Genomic DNA, 6018 nt, shown 5'->3' with positions numbered 1-6018 from the left:
ACCGCCGATCACTGGGTTCTCAGAGCTCCCCGAGCAAAGAGCTGCTGACTGTCATTCACCGACTCTCTGCTCACTGGAGCGCTGGGCTGTGGAGGGGGCGGAGTGGCTGGATCAGGCTCTAAGCAGCTCACTGAGAGGCTGAGTCAGGTGCTGTCTAGGCATGTGGGCGGATCCAGACTTCATTGTCGTGATCTTGCCTGAGCCTGGAGTGGCTCTGTGACGTCAGCTGACACGGGTCACAGGAGTGCAGAACGAACTGCACTCCTGTGATCTATAGGAGAGGTATAGCCTAACGAGCTTTGGCTGTACTTCTCTTTTAAAGATGGAGCAACCAGAGGAAAGAAACAAAACACAGAGCTTGTGCATTCTTTTCTTCCTGTCAGAAAAATCTCTAATAAACATGATTTTTGCTGATAGAAATGAATGTATGAGGTCTGTGTTCTGTCCCTCTGATGCTGAGTATCTTTAACCACCTCCACCTGCTGTATAGTAAAATGACGGCGGGCGAGATCACCTCTCGTTCTGGAACATTGCCGCCCCAGTCACACGCCTGTGAGGGCATGCAGCACGGTGATCGCGGGTATGCTGTGTCCCTGGGACAAGGCGCGACCCCGATTTCGGTAAAAACCCAATGACATGGCTCTTTAACCATGTGACTGGCTGTGTCCAATCACATGTACACGGAAGTGCCGGTAATCGGCTCTCCTCGCATCACAATGACAGAGTGTGACATGGGGAGAGCCAATCAGCAGCATTTCCTTGCAGGGGAGACCTGTACAGGTAATCAATGCCCTGATTATGTGTGCAGCCCCAACAGTGCCCATCAATGATGCCAATTTGTGCCCATCAGTGCAGCATATTAGTGCCTTCTCATCAGTTCCATCTCATCAATGCCTATCAGTGCCCCTCAGTGCAGCCTCATGAGAGCACAGAAGGAGAAAAATTACTTATTGCAAAATATACTGATAGAAACTAAGAAAACCTTTTTTATTGATTTATTTTTTTTCCCTATAAATTTTCATCTTTTTTAGTTTTTTGAGCAAAAAATAAAAAACCCCCAGTGGTGATTAAATACCACCAAAAGAAAGCTCTATTTGTGTGAAACAGATGATAAAAATGTCATATGGGTACAGCGTTGCATGACCGCACAATTGTCATTCAGCCTGGGTTCACACTATTGCAATGTGGGAACCAGCGTGATTCCAGTGGCGGTTCCCACATCGCATCTCCCTCGCAGGCAGTTCACACCGCCTTATGCGAACCGCTGCGGGTGCCAATACAAAGTTAATGACACCCCCAGATCACAGTGCAAACTGTCAATTCAGACAGGAATCGGATCACATAAGGTGTGCACACCCAGGAGCTCTAATTCCAGTGCAGGAAAAAAAGGTTCCTGCAGCATTTTCATGTAAATGTAAAGCAAGTTCAGCCATAGAACTGTATGGCAGAATTGGAATCACACAGACATGGCATGTCTGTGTTAGCAATAGTGTTAAGTCAGCCTGAAGGTGTGACAGCGCTGAAAATTGTCCTGGGCAGGAAGGGGGTAAAAGTGGCCGGTGTTGAAGTGGTTAACAAGAGCCTGGTGTCAGAGTCATTACAACACTAAGAACATGTTTTCTTCTTGTCCTGTCCCTTGCCTGCACTAAACAACAAAGCAATCACTGTCCAGGCTGCTGTACAAATTGCTTCTCCCCTCCCTGAAGTATACATTAATAAAGATTCATGTGGGAGTTACAGAGCTGCTTCTTCTTCTTCCTGAAATCCAAACAAAGGGGAGGGGCTGCAGCACAGACAAAGCATGATTGGATAAGACTTTGTAGGTGCTTCCAAGATCCCTCCCTCCCTATGCTGCACGGGGCACAGGCATTACATCATCTAGCCTTGCATCTGGCTTGCTGTTTGCCGATCTCCGGACACAAAAGGGGCGTCGCAGATAATCCCGGAGGGCGGGGCCTCCTTGCACTGCTGCTCGTGCTCCATCATGCCCCCGGTGTTCTGCCATATAGTGTCCTCGTATCAAATAGTGTCCGCCTCGTACTGCGCAGGCGCAGCGCCTGCGCAGTACGGAGGAGCAGGAGAGGCCGAAAATGCCCGAAGTTGATCAGCTGACCATCAGCTGTACACGGCGCTCGGGCACCTGTTAGCGATGGCAGTGTAAGAGGGCCCCTCGCGGGCTCGCTTCGCTCGCCACGCTTCGGGCACGGCCTCGCTACGCTCGGCAAATATTTATTCTAACTCTATGTCCACTTGGATAGTAGGGAATGATCCTGGACATAGGGTAAGAATAAATGCGCAGGCGCCGTGTACAGCTGACGATCAGCTGTTGAACTTCGGAGACTTTCGGCGTCTCTTTTGTCCTCCGTACTGCGCCTGCGCAGTACAGGGAGGACACTATATGATAGGGGACTGAATTCGATAAGACACTGGACCGATTCCCTGTCAGCGGCAGCCACTATCACTTTGTGCTAGGCAGAGAATGTGGGGGAGGAACCAGGGGCCGGCAAAACATAGGCCACGCCTATCAGACAGCGACAGGGCCGCGAGCTGATAGACAGCAGAAATGCGGGGGCGGAGCCTGCTTTGGAGACCGCCAATCAGGTGCGAGCGCGCGGCGAGAGGGCGTTAACTTCGTGCGTCACTCTGAGGGAGGTTCAGTCTGCCAGCTAGAGAAGCCGCATGATTCGCCTGTTCTCCGTCACGCCCACCTCTTGATGTCTTCCTAAAGCAACACCTTTGACTGGTAAGGGGGCGGAGATTGTAACTAGGGGATTTAGAGAGATAGGGGGCGGGGATTTACTGAAGCCGAGTCGGACATTTTTAAAAAAGAAATCGGAGAAAACTTATCATGGGCGGATCTAGGCCGGCTGTGCCCCCACATCCCAGATTGTAATTGTACCTCCCACCCACAACTCTTCTCCACTCCTGACGCTGCGGAGGCGGATTTTAATTCTACACCGGTGTTGGGATAAAGGTGCCAATAGACATCTCAGAACAGGGGCGGAGTCATGTAAGAGTCAGAGACGCCCCAAGGTGTTGTCATGGTTACATGAGCCAGGTGATTGCCGTGGTGGGAGGGGGTGGGCTCTCCTCTCCAGCTCCTCCCCTTCGCACTCTGCTGACCTCTAGTCTCCGCCCCCGGCCATGCAATACATTGGGCGGTGCGGGCTCAAGGAGCAGCCCAGCTGACCAATTTTAAGTCCCATCAGAATCTGACGGACTACAAAAGCCGGCTGTACCGGCCAATCGCAGGCCACACAGCGCGGGTATGGGAGAATATTGGGGAGGAGCTAGGGACCTATAGAACATAGGCCACGTCTATCAGATAGCGGCAGGGCCGCGAGCTGATAGTCAGCAGAAATGAAGGGGCGGAGCCTGCTTTGGAGACCGCCAATCAGGTGCGAGCGCGCGGCGAGAGGGCGTTAACTTAGTGCGTCACTCTGAGGGAGGTTCCGTCTGCCAGCTAGAGAAGCCGCATGATTCGCCTGTTGTCCGTCACGCCCACCTCTTGATGTCCTCCTAAAGCAACACCTTTGACTGGTAAGGGGGCGGAGATTGTAACTAGGGGATTTAGAGAGATAGGGGGCGGGGATTTACTAAAGCCGAGTCGGACATTTTTAAAAAAGGATCGGAGAAAACTTATCATGGGCGGATCTAGGCCGGCTGTGCCCCCAAATCTCAGATTGTAATTGTACCTCCCACCCACAACTCTTCTCCACTCCTGACGCTGCGGAGGCGGATTTTAATTCTACACCGGTGTTGGGATAAAGGTGCCAATAGACATCTCAGAACAGGGGCGGAGTCGTGTAAGAGTCAGAGACGCCCCAAGGTGTTGTCATGGTTACAGACGCCAGGTGTTTGCCGTGGTGGGAGGGGTGGGCTCTAGTCTCCGCCCCCGGCCATGCCATTGGGCGGTGCGGGCTCAAGGAACAGCTCAGCTGTCCAATTTTAAGTCCCGCCCATCAGAATCTGACGGACTACAAAATCCGGCTGTACCGGCTAAACGTAGGCCACTCAGCGCGGATATGAATATGGGGGAGGAGACAGGGACCTGTAGAACACTGGCCACGCCTATCAGACAGCGACAGGGCCGCGAGCTGATAGCAGAAATGAAGGGGCGGAGCCTGCTTTGGAGACCGCCAATCAGGTGCGAGCGCGCGGGGAGAGGGCGTTAACTTAGTGCGTCACTCTGAGGGAGGTTCAGTCTGCCAGCTAGAGAAGCCGCATGATTCGCCTGTTCTCCGTCACGCCCACCTTGATGTCTTCCTAAAGCACCACCTTTGACTGGTAAGGGGGCGGAGATTGTAACTAGGGGATTTAGAGAGATAGGGGGCGGGGATTTACTGAAGCCGAGTCGGACATTTTTAAAAAAGGATCGGAGAAAACTTATCATGGGCGGATCTAGGCCGGCTGTGCCCCCACATCCCAGATTGTAATTGTACCTCCCACCCACAACTCTTCTCCACTCCTGACGCTGCGGAGGCGGATTTTAATTCTACACCGGTGTTGGGATAAAGGTGCCAATAGACATCTCAGAACAGGGGCGGAGTCGTGTAAGAGTCAGAGACGCCCTAAGGTGTTGTCATGGTTACATGAGCCAGGTGTTTGCCGTGGTGGGAGGGGGTGGGCTCTCCTCTCCAGCTCCTCCCCTTCGCACTCTGCTGACCTCTAGTCTCCGCCCCCGGCCATGCAATACATTGGGCGGTGCGGGCTCAAGGAGCAGCCCAGCTGACCAATTTTAAGTCCCATCAGAATCTGACGGACTACAAAAGCCGGCTGTACCGGCCAATCGCAGGCCACTCATAGCGGGTATGAATATGGGGGAGGAGCCAGGGAGCTGTAGAACATAGGCCACGCCTATCAGACAGCGGCAGGGCCGCGAGCTGATGTTCAGCAGAAATGAAGGGGCGGAGCCTGCTTTGGAGACCGCCAATCAGGTGCGAGCGCGCGGCGAGAGGGCGTTAACTTAGTGCGTCACTCTGAGGGAGGTTCAGTCTGCCAGCTAGAGAAGCCGCATGATTCGCCTGTTCTCCGTCACGCCCACCTTGATGTCTTCCTAAAGCAACACCTTTGACTGGTAAGGGGGCGGAGATTGTAACTAGGGGCTCTAGAGAGATAGGGGGCGGGGATTTACTGAAGCCGAGTCGGACATTTTTAAAAAAGGATCGGAGAAAACTTATCATGGGCGGATCTAGGCCGGCTGTGCCCCCAAATCTCAGATTGTAATTGTACCTCCCACCCACAACTCTTCTCCACTCCTGACGCTGCGGAGGCGGATTTTAATTCTACACCGGTGTTGGGATAAAGGTGCCAATAGACATCTCAGAACAGGGGCGGAGTCATGTAAGAGTCAGAGACGCCCCAAGGTGTTGTCATGGTTACATGAGCCAGGTGATTGCCGTGGTGGGAGGGGGTGGGCTCTCCTCTCCAGCTCCTCCCCTTCGCACTCTGCTGACCTCTAGTCTCCGCCCCCGGCCATGCAATACATTGGGCGGTGCGGGCTCAAGGAGCAGCCCAGCTGACCAATTTTAAGTCCCATCAGAATCTGACGGACTACAAAAGCCGGCTGTACCGGCCAATCGCAGGCCACTCATAGCGGGTATGAATATGGGGAGAATATGGGGGAGGAGCCAGGGAGCTGTAGAACATAGGCCACGCCTATCAGACAGCGGCAGGGCCGCGAGCTGATGTTCAGCAGAAATGAAGGGGCGGAGCCTGCTTTGGAGACCGCCAATCAGGTGCGAGCGCGCGGCGAGAGGGCGTTAACTTAGTGCGTCACTCTGAGGGAGGTTCCGTCTGCCAGCTAGAGAAGCCGCATGATTCGCCTGTTCTCCGTCACGCCCACCTCTTGATGTCTTCCTAAAGCAACACCTTTGACTGGTAAGGGGGCGGAGATTGTAACTAGGGGATTTAGAGAGATAGGGGGCGGGGATTTACTGAAGCCGAGTCGGACATTTTTAAAAAAGGATCGGAGAAAACTTATCATGGGCGGATCTAGGCCGGCTGTGCCCCCACATC

This window comes from Aquarana catesbeiana, linkage group LG04, assembly GCF_042186555.1.
Source record: "Aquarana catesbeiana isolate 2022-GZ linkage group LG04, ASM4218655v1, whole genome shotgun sequence".
NCBI classification, from domain to species: Eukaryota; Metazoa; Chordata; class Amphibia; order Anura; family Ranidae; genus Aquarana; species Aquarana catesbeiana.
This window is presented reverse-complemented; position numbering follows the sequence as displayed.